General features: G+C 38.8%; 1 long non-coding RNA gene and 1 other non-coding gene across 2 annotated transcripts in view; both read left to right on the forward strand.

The window, feature by feature from the left end:
- LOC139184159 (uncharacterized) overlaps nt 1-15613 on the forward strand; it is a 154760-nt gene that overhangs the window by 97301 nt on the left and 41846 nt on the right. The window lies entirely within an intron of this gene.
- On the forward strand, nt 10878-10996 carry LOC139184247 (5S ribosomal RNA). Its single transcript, XR_011567841.1, has one exon. It is a non-coding gene; the product is annotated as a 5S ribosomal RNA (ribosomal RNA).

Here is a 15613-nt window from a genome sequence, read left to right on the forward strand (position 1 = left end):
GTCCTACTCTGTAGATTGGTGCATCAGGCACTTAAAGGGGCACCCTGGGTGGGGTCCTACTCTGTAGTTCGGGTGTGTCAGGCACTTGATGGACCAGCCTCTCTATTGTTCAGCTGCAGATGCTGGCTTGTGGGGAGAGAGAGGCTATGGTAATGGCTCCACCACCTACTCATGAGTCAGCAATATCCCCTAGCTCCCATGGCTGCCTGACTGCTCCACAGGCATTTCCCACCACGATCTTGTCCTTCACATCCCCTAATTCCATCTTTCCACAGTCACCAGCAGCCCTCACCCTGGGAAGCTCCACAATCCCTAAACTCTAGCTCCCAGCCACTGTGCCTTCTAGGGGACCTGCGTCCCTGTCTGAGTTATGTACGGCCGCAGTAAGGACTGTCTGATTCCCATTCCATTTAGGCTGCCACAGATCAGCTCTTTCACTCTCAGCCTTAAATGTTTCTCCTCTGACCCAGACAGTTGCCCCAGTGTGGGGATTAGACCTCTGTTTCAGTTTCTCCACCTGCTGAGGGCAGGTCCAGTCCTACTAACGCTCCTGTTTTCCCCCCACTTCCCACTTCCTACTGAGTTTTGTGTGATTCTTTATATTCTTTTCCGCTGGTCAGGTACTCTTGTCTGCTCTCAGCTGGTGTTCTGCATACACTTCTGTGTCTGAAGGTGTATTCCTGATGTATCCATGGAGAGAGATGTACTCCACATCCACCCGCTCCTCTGCCGTCTTGTTCTTGGTCCATGTCCGACTCTTTATGACTCCATGGACTGTAGCCCACCAGACTCCTCTGTCCATGGGATTCTCTAGGCAAGAATACTGGAGTCAGTTGCCATTTCCTTCTCCAGGGCATCTTCCTGATGCAGGGATCGAACCTCTGTCTCTTACGTCTCCTGCATTGGCAAGCAGGTTCTTTACCACTAGCACCACCTGGGAAGCCCTTGTTCTCCATGGTGACTGCATCAATTTACATTCCCACCAACAGTGCAGGAGGGCTCCCTTTTCTCCACACCCTCTCCAACATTTATTGTTTGTAGATTTTTTGATGATATCGTTCTGACCAGCGTGAGGTGACACCTCATTGTAGTTTTGATTTGCATTTCTCTAATAATTAGTGTTGTTGAGCATCTTTTCATATGCTTTTTGGCCATCTTTGTGTCTTCTTCAGGGAAATGTCTATTTTGATCTTCTGCCCATTTTTTAAATTGGGTTGTTTGTTGTTTTCATATTGAGTTGCGTGAGCTCTTTATTTTGGAGATTAAACCTTTGTCATTTGCTTTGAAAATACTTTCTCCCATTCTGAAGGTTGCCTTTTTGTCTTATTTATGGCTTCCTTTGCTGTGCAGAAGCTTTTAAGTTTAATTAGGTTCCATTTGTTTATTTTGTTTTCATTTTCATTACTCTGGGAGATGGGTCAAAAAAGATCTTGCTGTGGTTTATGTCAGAGTGTTCTGTCTGTGTTTTCTCCTAGAAGTTGATAGTGTCAAGTCTAACATTCAGGCTCTTAGTCCATTTTGAATTTGTTTGTGTGTATGGCATTAGGAAGTGTTCTAATATCATTAATTTACATGCAGCTGTCCAGTTTTCCCAGCACCACTTATTACAGAGTCGGTTTTTTTCCATTGTATAATGTTGCCTCCTTTGTTATAGATTATGTGACCCATAGGTGTGTGGGTTTATCTCTAGGTTTTCTATCAGGATTTACTCTTAACATCTTTCATATATAACATATAGCACTGTTAATTATATTTATCATATTGTACATTACACTGTTAATACTTGTAATTGGAAATTTGTACCTTTTGATTGCCTTCGCCCAGTTTTCCCTTCTCCATCCTCATATGCATTTTGGAATCACCTAATGCAATTCCTTGAAAAATACTATTGGTATTAGAATTGTTAGGTAGGTAGAATAGGGAAAAGGAGTCCAAAATGGCGGTGGCTAAAAGACAAGGAAGGTCCGAGGACCAGAGTGAAGACTTCAGGCAGAACAAACAGCACTCCTGGCTGTTTGGTGCTCCACCTGGGCCTGCCCTATGCAAATTGGGCTTAGCCAGGAGTGCTGTTTGTTTTGTTTGTTCTGCCTGAAGACTTCACTCTGGTCCTCGGACCTTCCTTGTCTTTTAGCCACCGCCATTTTGGACTCCTTTTCCCTATTCTACCTACCTAACATAATTATGATTACATTGAATTTCTAGATTATTCGGGAAAGAATTGATAACTTTATTATGATAAATCTTCCCATTCTCAAAAATGGATTATCTTTTAAGTTAGGTCATGTTTTAATTATTTTAAATTAAATCTTATAGCTGTACTATTGCTTGCACATTTGTTATTAGGTATATTCTAAAGCTTTTGACTGTGTGGATCACAATAAACTGTGGAAAATTCTGAAAGAGATGGGAATACCAGACCACCTGACCTGCCTCTTGAGAAATCTGTATGCAGGTCAGGAAGCAACAGTTAGAACTGGACATGGAACAACAGACTGGCTCCAAATAGGAAAAGGAGTTCATCAAGGCTGTGTATTGTCACCCTGCTTATTTAACTTATATGCAGAGCACATCATGAGAAACCCTGGGCTGGAAGAAGCACAAGCTGGAATCAAGATTGCTGGGAGAAATGTCAATAACCTCAGATATGCAGATGACACCACCCTTATGGCAGAAAGTGAAGAGGAACTCAAAAGCCTCTTGATGAAAGTGAAAGTGGAGAGTGAAAAAGTTGGCTTAAAGCTCAACATTCAGAAAACGAAGATCATGGCATCCGGTCCCATCACGTCATGGGAAATAGATGGAGAAACAGTGGAAACAGTGTCAGACTTTATTTTTTTGGGCTCCAAAATCACTACAGATGGTGACTGCAGCCATGAAATTAAAAGATGCTTACTCCTTGGAAGGAAAGTTATGACCAACCTAGATAGCATATTGAAAAGCAGAGACATTACTTTGCCAACAAAGGTCCGTCTAGTCAAGGCTATGGTTTTTCCAGTGGTCACGTATGGATGTGAGAGTTGGACTGTGAAGAAGGCTGAGTGCCGAAGAATTGATGCTTTTGAACTGTGGTGTTGGAGAAGACTCTTGAGAGTCCCTTGGACTGCAAGGAGATCCAACCAGTCCATTCTGGAGATCAGTCCTGGGATTTCTTTGGAAGGAATGATGCTAAAGCTGAAACTCCAGTACTTTGGCCACCTCATGTGAAGAGTTGACTCATTGGAAAAGACTCTGATGCTGGGAGGGATTGGGGGCAGGAGGAGAAGGGGACGACAGAGGATAAGATGGCTGGATGGTATCACTGACTCTATGGACGTGAGTCTGAGTGAACTCTGGGAGTTGGTGATGGACAGGGAGGCCTGGTGTGCTGTGATTCATGGGATCGCAAAGAGTTGGACCCGACTGAGCGACTGAACTGAACTGAACTGAAGATACATTATGGTACTGATATCTTTTTTTTTTTTTTCCTACTGCAAATTATAATTGGTTAGAGTTAGTATACAGGAGCTATTGATTTTTTTTTTTTTTGGTCCTGTAAAACCTTGACTTTCTTGAAGTCAAATTTATGTTTTTGTTTTTAATTACTTCTGGATTCTGAAACAGAGTAAGAAAAGTTTTTCCCACTTTTTCCAATCATGCTGAATTTTCATCCATTTTTTTCTAATACTTGCATGGTTTCATTTTTAACTTTTAGAACTCTGATTTGTTTGGAGTTTATCCTGGGGTGTAGTATAAGAAACTGATCAAGTTTTATCTTCTCTCTGATAGTCTAGTGTACCAACACAATTTTTTCCTTAAAGCCCATCTTTTCCCTGCTGATTTGAGATAGTACATTATTGAAAACTAAAATTTTGCATTTCTGGATTTTCTCTTTTGTTCCATTGGCCTGTGTCTAGTCATGCATGGTATCATGCTGTTTTAATCATAGAGGTTTTATCTCAAGTTTTCACTTCTGGTAGGTGTGTGTGAGATTTATTTTAGCACGCCTTGGGTCCTTTCTTTCTGAAGTTACATGTATGTCTTCAGTTGTGGGCTATGTTTAATGTTTGTTTTTCTTCCCCCTACTTTCCCCTCACTAATTTTCTTATGTAGTTTCTTCTTTTCCATTCTTTGTTTCCCTGTTCTTAAAGTTTCTGGCCTCAGATTCCTTCTTTAGATGTATCTATTTTGCAACTCAGCCCATTTATTGAGTTTTTTTTTAAATATCAAAAGTTTAATTTCTATTAAGATGTGATTTTTCATAGCCTGTCCTTTTTAGTTAATGGTTATGTTATCCTCATACTTTTCTAAGTATGTAAAACATTTTGTTAATAAAAAATCCTGTCATAATTGCTTTCCTGAGTCTATTTCCTTGGAATTAGCAGTCCTGTTTGCAAAGTTTCCCTCTCTCAGGTTGTTGATGTTTGGTGAACCATCCCTGTGTGCTTATCTTTAGTTGAGTGACCCTTAGTGTCTGCCTGTTCTGTGCACAGAACATTTGTCAGATTGGGTGGGAACCACAATTACTGCTTTACCGAGGAGGACACCTGGGGGATGATATGGGCATGAGTGAGCCTGGCCCACTAGCAATGTTCCCCTTCTATCTGGGATAGCACCTGTCTCTCTTACCTAAGCATCCACAATCACTGCTCCTCCCTGGAGGCAGACACCTTCATGCTGATGCTTGGTAGTAGTGGGAATGTGCAGGCTTACATCTGTATTCTTGTTACCAGGTCTCTGTTAGTCACCACTGACTCAGGACTTCTCTGGCCCTGAGTTTTCTCTATGAGTGAGAAACATTTTTTGCTTTTCCACCCTTTCCTTTTTTTCCCATCTTTTTTTTTTTTTGGGTGTGGTGGGGTGTGAGTTGTTTTTGTTTTATATCCTGGCCAGTGGCATCCTTTTGTGGCTTTCAGCTTTCTCTCTATTTTTTTGCCTTTCATGGATTCTTCACATTTTGTAGTCAACTAGAGTGTCCTTTCTTGTTTTAAACTTAAGCATATATTAACAATTTTGCCAACATTTTTATGGATTTGCTCCCAAAAGAGAAGACTGTGGCCTTGATTTAGTTTATCATCTTAAAAGTGAAACTTCATTTTTTTCTTTTATTTCCTTTTTGAAGTTTTGAAAAGAGTTTTTATTAGAAAAATTAAATTATACCCACCCTCAAGAGTCATATTTATATTAAAGAATAGATTATTACAGTTTATGGTTTATATTTGTATATTTGCACTTTAATAAAAAGTATAGCAATGAATTTTTAAAAAATAGGACATAGAGTAAAGGATAAATGTTGCCATTCTCTTAAAGATTCTTACATTATTTACAGTCTGGGTCCAACTTTAAAAATGTATTCATTATGTAAAAAGCTATAGAGAAGTATCTAGCAGACTCTGCTGTGCTCATCACCTATTATCCACTAACCTGCTTTATTTGTTATACGTCAATATCCTGCCATATTTTCTTTAGATGAAAAAATAATAGGGACTTCCCTGGTAGTTCAGTGGTTAAGACTTTGCCTTCCAATGGAGGGGTGCAGATTTGGTTTCTAGCTGGGGAGCTAAGATCCCATATGCCTCACAGCCAAAAAACCAAAATTTAAAACAGGAATAATATTGTAGCAAATTGAATAAAGACTTTAAAAATGGCCCACATGAAAGAACCTCAAAAAATAGATAGGATATTACAGGTACAGTTGAAGTCGCTTAGGTGCCCTTATTCTATTCTCTTCACTCCCACTGATAACAAACCACTGACAGGGATTATTTTGGTTGTCTTTATTATGTTTTGTTACAATCATCACATATGACTGTACCAACAGACAATGTATAGTATGTATTTTCAGTGTTTTAAAAACTTGATATAAATGATACCATATTGTACATATCTTTAAGGGAGTTGCTTTTTAAACCTAATCTTAGGTTTTTTTGGGGATTTAGCTATGTTAATCAGAAAAGGCAATGGCACCCCACTCCAGTACTCTTGCCTGGAAAAATCCCATGGATGGAGGAGCCTGGTGGGCTGCAGTCCATGGGGTCGAAAAGAGTCGGATACGACTGAGTGACTTCACTTTCACTTTTCACTTTCACGCACTGGAGAAGGAAATGCAACCCACTCCAGTGCTCTTGCCTGGAGAATCCCAGGGATGGGGGAGCCTGGTGGGCTGCTGTCTCTGGGGTCACACAGAGTCAGACACGACTGAAGTGACTTAGCAGCAGCAGCAGCAGCCATGTTAATACATGTAGTTCTATTTCATTCATTTAATGTTTCCATTCTGTGAATAGACTACAACTCTTTATCTTTTTTTTTATTTGCCAATGGTCATTTAGAAGGTTTCCAATTTTTCTTTATTATAAACAGTGCTACTGTGATTGTTCTTTAAATATTATTTTGTGCATACACTCTCTAGTATATACTTGGAAATGTTAACTGCTGGATTACAGGATATACACGTCTTTAACTTAATTAGATTTTACCAAATTGCTCTTCAAAGTGATGGTGCCAATGTGTACTTCCTCTAGAAGCATATAAAGACCCTGCTTCCCCAGGAACTCATCAACACTGGGTGCTATTGAACTTGTTCATTACTGCTACCCTTATGAGGGTGGAATTGTACTGCAATGTAAATTTAAGGAGCATTTTTCTAGTTATTATGAAGTTGAGTAACCTTTCATCGTATTATTGCCCATCAGGTTTCATTTCTATGTTTCGTGTGTTCATACTTTTGCCTAGTTTTTATTGAAATGTCTTTTTTCTTATTAAAAATTTCTTTATGTGGTCCAACATACTAATACAATTTTATGTGACCATAAACATCTTGCCTCAGATTGTGGCTTGTCTTTTCACTTTACTTATGGAATCCTTTGAAGATACCATAAATAAAAAAACTTATTTTTAAAATGGATACTATAGTCACATGGTTAACACTCTTGTAAATATAAATGAAATGATTTTCTTTCAATCATATTCTCCATCTGTCTAGCCCTCCAGCACTGTTATTTCCTTCCTTCTGGATTTCTTTGTGCAGAGACAAGCAAGCAAGTACAAATATCTCCCTGAATATAAAACGTACTCAAATTTATTTCTCTTTCCCTTTATGGTTTGTATTTGTAGTTACTTGTTAAGAAAACTTTTTTACTCTCAGTTGTACAGGTATTTTATTTTTTGCAATGAGGTATCACTTCACACCCATCAGAAGGGCCCTCATTAAAAAATCTACAAACAATAAATGCTGGAGAGGGCATGGAGAAAAAGGAACTCTCTTGCACTATTAGTAGGAATGTAAGTTGATAAACCACTATGGAGAACAGTGTGGTGGATTCTCAGAAAACTAAAAATAGAACTACCATATGACCCAGTTATCCTACTACCAGCCATATAACCAGATAAAACCATAATTCAAAAGGATGCATGCACCCCAGTGTTCATTGCTGTGCTGTTTGTACTCGCCAGGATGTGGAAGCAAGCTAAATGTCCATCAGCAGAGGAATGGCTAAGGAAGATATGGTATATGTATACAATGGAATATTACTCAGTCATAAGGAATGAATTTGGATCATTTGTAGAGATGCAGATTGACCTAGAGACTGTCATACAGTGAAGTAAATCAGAAAAAACAAATGTCATATATTAATGCATATATGTGGAATCTAGAAAAATGGTATAGATGATCTTATTTGCAAAACAGAAATAGACACGGACATAGAGAACAAACATATGAACACTAAGGGGAGTTTGGGATGAATGCGGATATTGGTATTGACATATATACACTATTGGTGAGGCTTCCCTGGTGGCTCATATGGTAGAGAATCTGCCAGCCAGTGAAGGAGATGGGGGTTCAATTCCTGGGTCGAGATCTCCTGGAGAAGGAAATGGCAACCCACTCTACTATTCTTGCCTGGGAAATTCTATGGACAGAGAAGCCTGGTGCACTACAGTCCATGGGGTGGAAAAGAGTCAGATATGACTTAGCGACAAAAACCACACAGACACTATTGATACTATGTATAAAATAGATAACTAATGAGAACCTACTGTATAGCACAGGAAACTGTGCCTACTCAATGCTCTGTGATGACATAGATGGGAAGGAAATCCAAAAAAGAGGGGATATACATTTTTGTATAGTTGATTCACTTTGCTGTACAGTAACACAAAATTATAAATTAACTATAATAAAAATGAAAAAATGTTTTGACTGGAAAAATTATTGAAGTATAGTTGATTTACAATGTTGTGTTAATTTTTGCTGTTACAGCAAAGTGATTCAGTTATATACACACATATATACATACATACATTCTTTTTCATATTCTTTTCCATTATGGTTTATCACAAGGTATTGAATATAGTTACAGTAGGGCCTTGTTGCGGAGAAAGCAATGGCACTCCACTCCAGTACTCTTGCTTGGAAAATCCCATGGACAGAGGAGCCTGGTAGACTGCAGTCCATGGGGTCGTGAAGAGTTGGACACAACTGAGCGACTTCACTTTCACTTTTCACTTTTCTGCATTGGAGAAGGAAATGGCAACCCACTCCAGTGTTCTTGCCTGGAGAATCCCAGGGACGGGGGAGCCTGGTGGGCTGCCGTCTATGGGGTCGCGCAGAGTCGGACACGACTGAAGCAACTTAGCAGCGGCAGTAGCAGCAGCAGGGCCTTGTTGTTTATTCATCCTGTGTATATTAGTTTCCACCTGCTAATACCAAACTCATAATCCATCCCTCCTCTACTTGCCTCCCCCTTGGCAACCACAAGTTTGTTCTCGATGTCTGTGAGTCTGTTTCTGTTTCATAGATATATTCATTTGTGTCATATTTTGGATTCCTCATGTGAGTGATATCATATGGTACTTGTCTTTCTCTTTCTGACTTCATTTAGTATAATAGTATCTAGATCCATCCATGTTGCTGCAAATGGCATTATTTCATTTGTTTATGGCCAAGTAGTATCCCATTGTAGAAGAAGCACCACATCTTCTTTATCCATTCATCTGCTGATGGACATTTAGGTTGTTTCCATGTCTTGGCTACTGTGAATAGTGCTGCTATAAACATAGGAGTGCATACATCTTTTGAACTAGAGTTTTGTCTGGATATATGCCCAGGAGTGTGATTTCCGGATCATATGGCAACTCTATTTTTAGTTTTTTGAGGAACCTCCATACTGTTTTCCATAGTGGATGCACCTGTTTCCATTCCTACCAAAAATGTAGGAGGGTTCTCTTTTCTCCACACACTTTCTAGCATTTGTTATTTGTAGATTCTTTAAGGATAGCCTTTCTGACTGGTGTGAGGTAGTACTTCACTGTAGTTTTGATTTGCATTATACGCAGGTCAGGAAACAACAGTTAGAACTGGACATGGAACAACAGACTGGTTCCAAATAGGAAAAGGAGTACGTCAAGGCTGTATACTGTCACCCTGCTTGTTTAACTTATATGCAGAGTACATCATGAGAAATGCTGGGCTGGATGAAGCACAAGCTGGAATCAAGATTGCTGGGAGAAATATCAATAACCTCAGATATGCAGATGACACCACCCTTATGGCAGAAAGTGAAGAGGAACTCAAAAGCCTCTTGATGAAAGTGAAAGAGGAGAGTGAAAAAGTTGGCTTAAAGCTCAACATTCAGAAAACTAAGATCATGGCATCCGGTCCCATCACTTCATGGGAAATAGGTGGGGAAACAGTGGAAACAGTGTCAGACTTTATTTTTTTGGGCTCCAAAATCACTACAGATGGTGACTGCAGCCATGAAATTAAAAGACGCTTACTCCTTGGAAGGAAAGTTATGACCAACCTAGATAGCATATTCAAAAGCAGAGACATTACTTTGCCAACAAAGGTCCATCTAGTCAAGGCTATGGTTTTTCCTGTGGTCATGTATGGATGTGAGAGTTGGACTGTGAAGAAGACTGAGCACCGAAGAACTGATGCTTTTGAACTGTGGTGTTGGAGAAGACTCTTGAGAGTCCCTTGGACTGCAAGGAGATCAGCCCTGGGTGTTCTTTGAAAGGAATGATGCTGAAGCTGAAACTCCAGTACTTTGGCCACCTCATGTGAAGAGTTGACTCATTGGAAAAGACTCTGATGCTGGGAGGGATTGGGGGCAGGAGGAAAAGGGTATGACAGAGGATGAGATGGCTGGATAGCATCATTGACTTGATGGACGTGAGTTTGAGTGAACTCCAGGAGTTGGTGATGGACAGGATGGCCTGGCGTGATGCGATTCATGGGGTTGTAAAGAGTCGGACACGACTGAGCGACTGAACTAAACTGAACTGAACTGAATAATTACCAATGTTGAACATCTTTTCACGTGTCTATTTGTCATCCACATGTCTTCTTAGGAGAAATGTCTCTTTAGGCCTCCTGCCCTTTTGTCAGTTGGGTTGTTCCTTTTTTTGTTGATTTGCATGAACTGTTTGTGTATCCTAAAAATTTGTACAGATATTTTGTTTTCTTCTAAAGGTTTTACAGTTTTGCTCTAACTTTATCTTATCATTTTTTAAAATTATGTTTATTTATTTTTAATTGATTGACTGCTTTACAATATTGGTTTGATTTCTGCCATATATCAACATGAATTAGCCATAAGTGTGCCTATTTCTCCTCCCTCTTGAACCTCCCTTTCACCTCCCACCCTTTTCCACCCCTCTAACTTTATCTTGTCTTCATATGGATAGTTAATTATCTTAGAACCGCTGATTGAATTGCATATGGTTTCTCCCTGACTTTTTATTTTGTTTTTATTTTTGCTGCTTTGCATGGCATGGTGGGATTCTAGTTCCCCAACCAGGAATTGAACCTGCACCCCCTGCAGTGGGAACATGGTGTCTTAACCACTGGACTGCCAGGGAAGTCCCTGTCTCTGATTTCTTTAAAAAGTCTGCTTCTTGTCTATGGCCATACTACCCTGAATGCGCCCGATCTCGTCTGATCTCGGAAGCTAAGTAGGGTCAGGCCTGGTTAGTACTTGGATGGGAGACCGCCTGGGAATACCGGGTGCTGTAGGCTTAAAAAAAAAAAAAAATTAAAAAAAAAAGTCTGCTTCTTGTGTTGTGTATTTGGCTTATCTATTTATCTATCTATATCTGTTTCTGGCCTTTCTATTCACTTCCATAGGTGTATTTATTCATTCTTCCAGCAATATGACTATATTTTAATGGCTCTAGCTTTGAAAGAATTCTTTGAAGGAATTCTTATCTACCATTTCCTACCCCTCTGGATCTTGGCTATTCTTCGTTTTATTTGAATTTGATTGGAAGTTCATAAAATTTATAGTCAATCTGGGGGAGAACTTCCCAGTCATGAACACATCATCATTTGTATGTCTTTCAAATGTCTTTTATAAATATACAATTTTCTCCATAAAACATGTGCATACTCTTTGGTTGTGTCTAACTCTTTGCAACCCCATGGACTATACAGTCCATGGAATTCTCCAGGCCAGAATACCGGAGTGGGTAGCCTTTCTCTTCTCCAGTGGATGTTCCCAACCCAGGAACTGAACTGGGGTCTCCTGCATTGCAGGTGGATTCCTTACCGGCTGAATTACCAGGGAAGCCCGATTTGTTGCTGACCCTAAAGAGAAGAGTTTAACACACCTAAAATATGATGGAGGATGTATTTATTAATTATGATAATATTAGATGTTGTAATAGGCCTCAAAATCTCTGTCTGCAGCAGAGAGTGAGTTTATTTCTTGCTCAGTTAACTTTCTTTTTTTTTTTTCTTTTAAATTTTATTTTATTTTTAAACTTTACATAATTGTATTAGTTTTGCCAAATATCAAAATGAATCCGCCACAGGCATACATGTGTTCCCCATCCTGAACCCTCCTCCCTCCTCCCTCCCCATACCATCCCTCTGGGTCGTCCCAGTGCACCAGCACCAAGCAACCAGTATCGTGCATCGAACCTGGACTGGCAACTCGTTTCTTACATGATATTATACATGTTTCAATGTCACTCTCCCAAATCTTCCCACCCTCTCCCTCTCCCACAGAGTCCATAAGACTGTTCTATACATCAGTGTCTCTCCTGCTATCTCGTACACCAGGTTATTGTTACCATCTTTCTAAATTCCATATATATGCGTCAGTATACTGTATTTATGTTTTTCCTTCTGGCTTACTTCACTCTGTATAATAGGCTCCAGTTTCATCCACCTCATTAGAACTGATTCAAATGTATTCTTTTTAATGGCTGACTAATACTCCATTGTGTATATGTACCACAGCTTTCTTATCCATTCGTCTGCTGATGGACATCTAGGTTGCTTCCATGTCCTGGCTATTATAAACAGTGCTGCGATGAACATTGGGGTACACGTGTCTCTTTCCCTTCTGGTTTCCTCAGTGTGTATGCCCAGCAGTGGGATTGCTGGATCATAAGGCAGTTCTATTTCCAGTTTTTTAAGGAATCTCCACACTGTTCTCCATAGTGGCTGTACTAGTTTGCATTCCCACCAACAGTGTAAGAGGGTTCCCTTTTCTCCACACCCTCTCCAGCATTTATTATTTGTAGACTTTTGGATCGCAGCCATTCTGACTGGTGTGAAATGGTACCTCATAGTGGTTTTGATTTGCATTTCTCTGATCATGAGTGATGTTGAGCATCTTTTCATGTGTTTGTTAGCCATCTGTATGTCTTCTTTGGAGAAATGTCTATTTAGTTCTTTGGCCCATTTTTTGATTGGGTCATTTATTTTTCTGGAATTGAGCTGCAAGAGTTGCTTGTATATTTTTGAGATTAGTTGTTTGTCAGTTGCTTCATTTGCAATTATTTTCTCCCATTCTGAAGGCTGTCTTTTCACCTTGCTAATAGTTTCCTTTGATGTGCAGAAGCTTTTAAGGTTAATTAGGTCCCATTTGTTTATTTTTGCTTTTATTTCCAATATTCTGGGAGGTGGGTCATAGAGGATCCTGCTGTGATGTATGTCAGAGAGTGTTTTGCCTATGTTCTCCTCTAGGAGTTTTATAGTTTCTGGTCTTAGGTTTAGATCTTTAATCCATTTTGAGTTTATTTTTGTGTATGGTGTTAGAAAGTGGTCCAGTTTCATTCTTTTACAAGTGGTTGACCAGATTTCCCAGCACCACTTGTTAAAGAGATTGTCTTTAATCCATTGTATATTCTTGCCTCCTTTGTCAAAGATAAGGTGTCCATATGTGCGTGGATTTATCTCTGGGCTTTCTATTTTGTTCCATTGATCTATATTTCTGTCTTTGTGCCAGTACCATACTGTCTTGATAACTGTGGCTTTGTAGTAGAGCCTGAAGTCAGGTAGGTTGATTCCTCCAGTTCCATTCTTTCTCAAGATCGCTTTGGCTATTCGAGGTTTTTTGTTTTTCCATACAAATTGTGAAATTATTTGTTCTAGCTCTGTGAAGAATACTGTTGGTAGCTTGATAGGGATTGCGTTGAATCTATAAATTGCTTTGGGTAATATACTCATTTTCACTATATTGATTCTTCCAATCCATGAACATGGTATATTTCTCCATCTATTAGTGTCCTCTTTGATTTCTTTCACCAGTGTTTTATAGTTTTCTATATATAGGTCTTTAGTTTCTTTAGGCAGATATATTCCTAAGTATTTTATTCTTTCCGTTGCAATGGTGAATGGAATTGTTTCCTTAATTTCTCTCTCTGTTTTCTCATTATTAGTGTATAGGAATGCAAGGGATTTCTGTGTGTTGGTTTTATATCCTGCAACTTTACTATAGTCATTGATTATTTCTAGTAATTTTCTGGTGGAATCTTTAGGGTTTTCTATGTAGAGGATCATGTCATCTGCAAATAGTGAGAGTTTTACTTCTTCTTTTCCAATTTGGATTCCTTTTATTTCTTTTTCTGCTCTGATTGCTGTGGCCAAAACTTCCAAAACTATGTTGAATAGTAATGGTGAAAGTGGGCACCCTTGTCTTGTTCCTGACTTTAGAGGAAATGCTTCCAATTTTTCACCATTGAGGATAATGTTTGCTGTGGGTTTGTCATATATAGCTTTTATTATGTTGAGGTATGTTCCTTCTATTCCTGCTTTCTGGAGAGTTTTTATCATAAATGGATGTTGAATTTTGTCAAAGGCTTTCTTTGCATCTATTGAGATAATCATATGGTTTTTATTTTTCAATTTGTTAATGTTGTGTATTACATTGATTGATTTGCAGATTTTGAAGAATCCTTGCATCCCTGGGATAAAGCCCACTTGATCATGGTGTATGATGTTTTTAATGTGTTGTTGGATTCTGATTGCTAGAATTTTGTTAAGGATTTTTGCATCTATGTTCATCAGTGATATTGGCCTGTAGTTTTCTTTTTTTGTGGCATCTTTGTCAGGTTTTGGTATTAGGGTGATGGTGGCCTCATAGAATGAGTTTGGAAGTTTACCATCCTCTGCAATTTTTTGGAAGAGTTTGAGCAGGATAGGTGTCAGCTCTTCTCTAAATTTTTGGTAGAATTCAGCTGTGAAGCCGTCTGGACCAGGGCTTTTGTTTGCTGGAAGATTTTTGATTACAGTTTCAATTTCCTTGCTTGTGATGGGTCTGTTAAGATTTTCTATTTCTTCCTGGTCGAGTTTTGGAAAGTTGTACTTTTCTAAGAATTTGTCCATTTCTTCCACGTTGTCCATTTTATTGGCATATAATTGTTGATAGTAGTCTCTTATGATCCTTTGTATTTCTGTGTTGTCTGTTGTGATCTCTCCATTTTCGTTTCTAATTTTGTTGATTTGATTTTTCTCCCTTTGTTTCTTGATGAGTCTGGATAATGGTTTGTCAATTTTATTTATCCTTTCAAAGAACCAGCTTTTGGTTTTGTTGATTTTTGCTATGGTCTCTTTTGTTTCTTTTGCATTTATTTCTGCTCTAATTTTTAAGATTTCTTTCCTTCTACTAACCCTGGGGTTCTTCATTTCTTCCTTTTCTAGTTGCTTTAGGTGTAGAGTTAGGTTATTTATTTGACTTTTTTCTTGTTTCTTGAGGTGTGCCTGTATTGCTATGAACTTTCCCCTTAGGACTGCTTTTACCGTGTCCCACAGGTTTTGGGTTGTTGTGTTTTCATTTTCATTCGTTTCTATGCAAATTTTGATTTCTTTTTTGATTTCTTCTGTGATTTGTTGGTTATTCAGCAGCGTGTTGTTCAGCCTCCATATGTTGGATTTTTAAATAGTTTTTCTCCTGTAATTGAGATCTAATCTTACTGCATTGTGGTCAGAAAAAATGCTTGGGATGATTTCTATTTTTTTGAATTTACCAAGGCTAGCTTTATGGCCCAGGATGTGATCTATCCTGGAGAAGGTTCCATGTGCGCTTGAGAAAAAGGTGAAATTCATTGTTTTGGGATGAAATGTCCTATAGATATCAATTAGGTCTAACTGGTCTATTGTATCATTTAAAGTTTGTGTTTCCTTGTTAATTTTCTGTTTAGTTGATCTATCCATAGGTGTGAGTGGGGTATTAAAGTCTCCCACTATTATTGTGTTATTGTTGATTTCTCCTTTCATACTTGTTAGCATTTGTCTTACATATTGCGGCGCTCCCGTGTTGGGTGCATATATATTTATAATTGTTATATCTTCTTCTTGGATTGATCCTTTGATCATTATGTAGTGACCTTCTTTGTCTCTTTTCAC

Source organism: Bos indicus, chromosome 7 (genome assembly GCF_029378745.1).
Source record: "Bos indicus isolate NIAB-ARS_2022 breed Sahiwal x Tharparkar chromosome 7, NIAB-ARS_B.indTharparkar_mat_pri_1.0, whole genome shotgun sequence".
NCBI classification, from domain to species: domain Eukaryota; kingdom Metazoa; phylum Chordata; class Mammalia; order Artiodactyla; family Bovidae; genus Bos; species Bos indicus.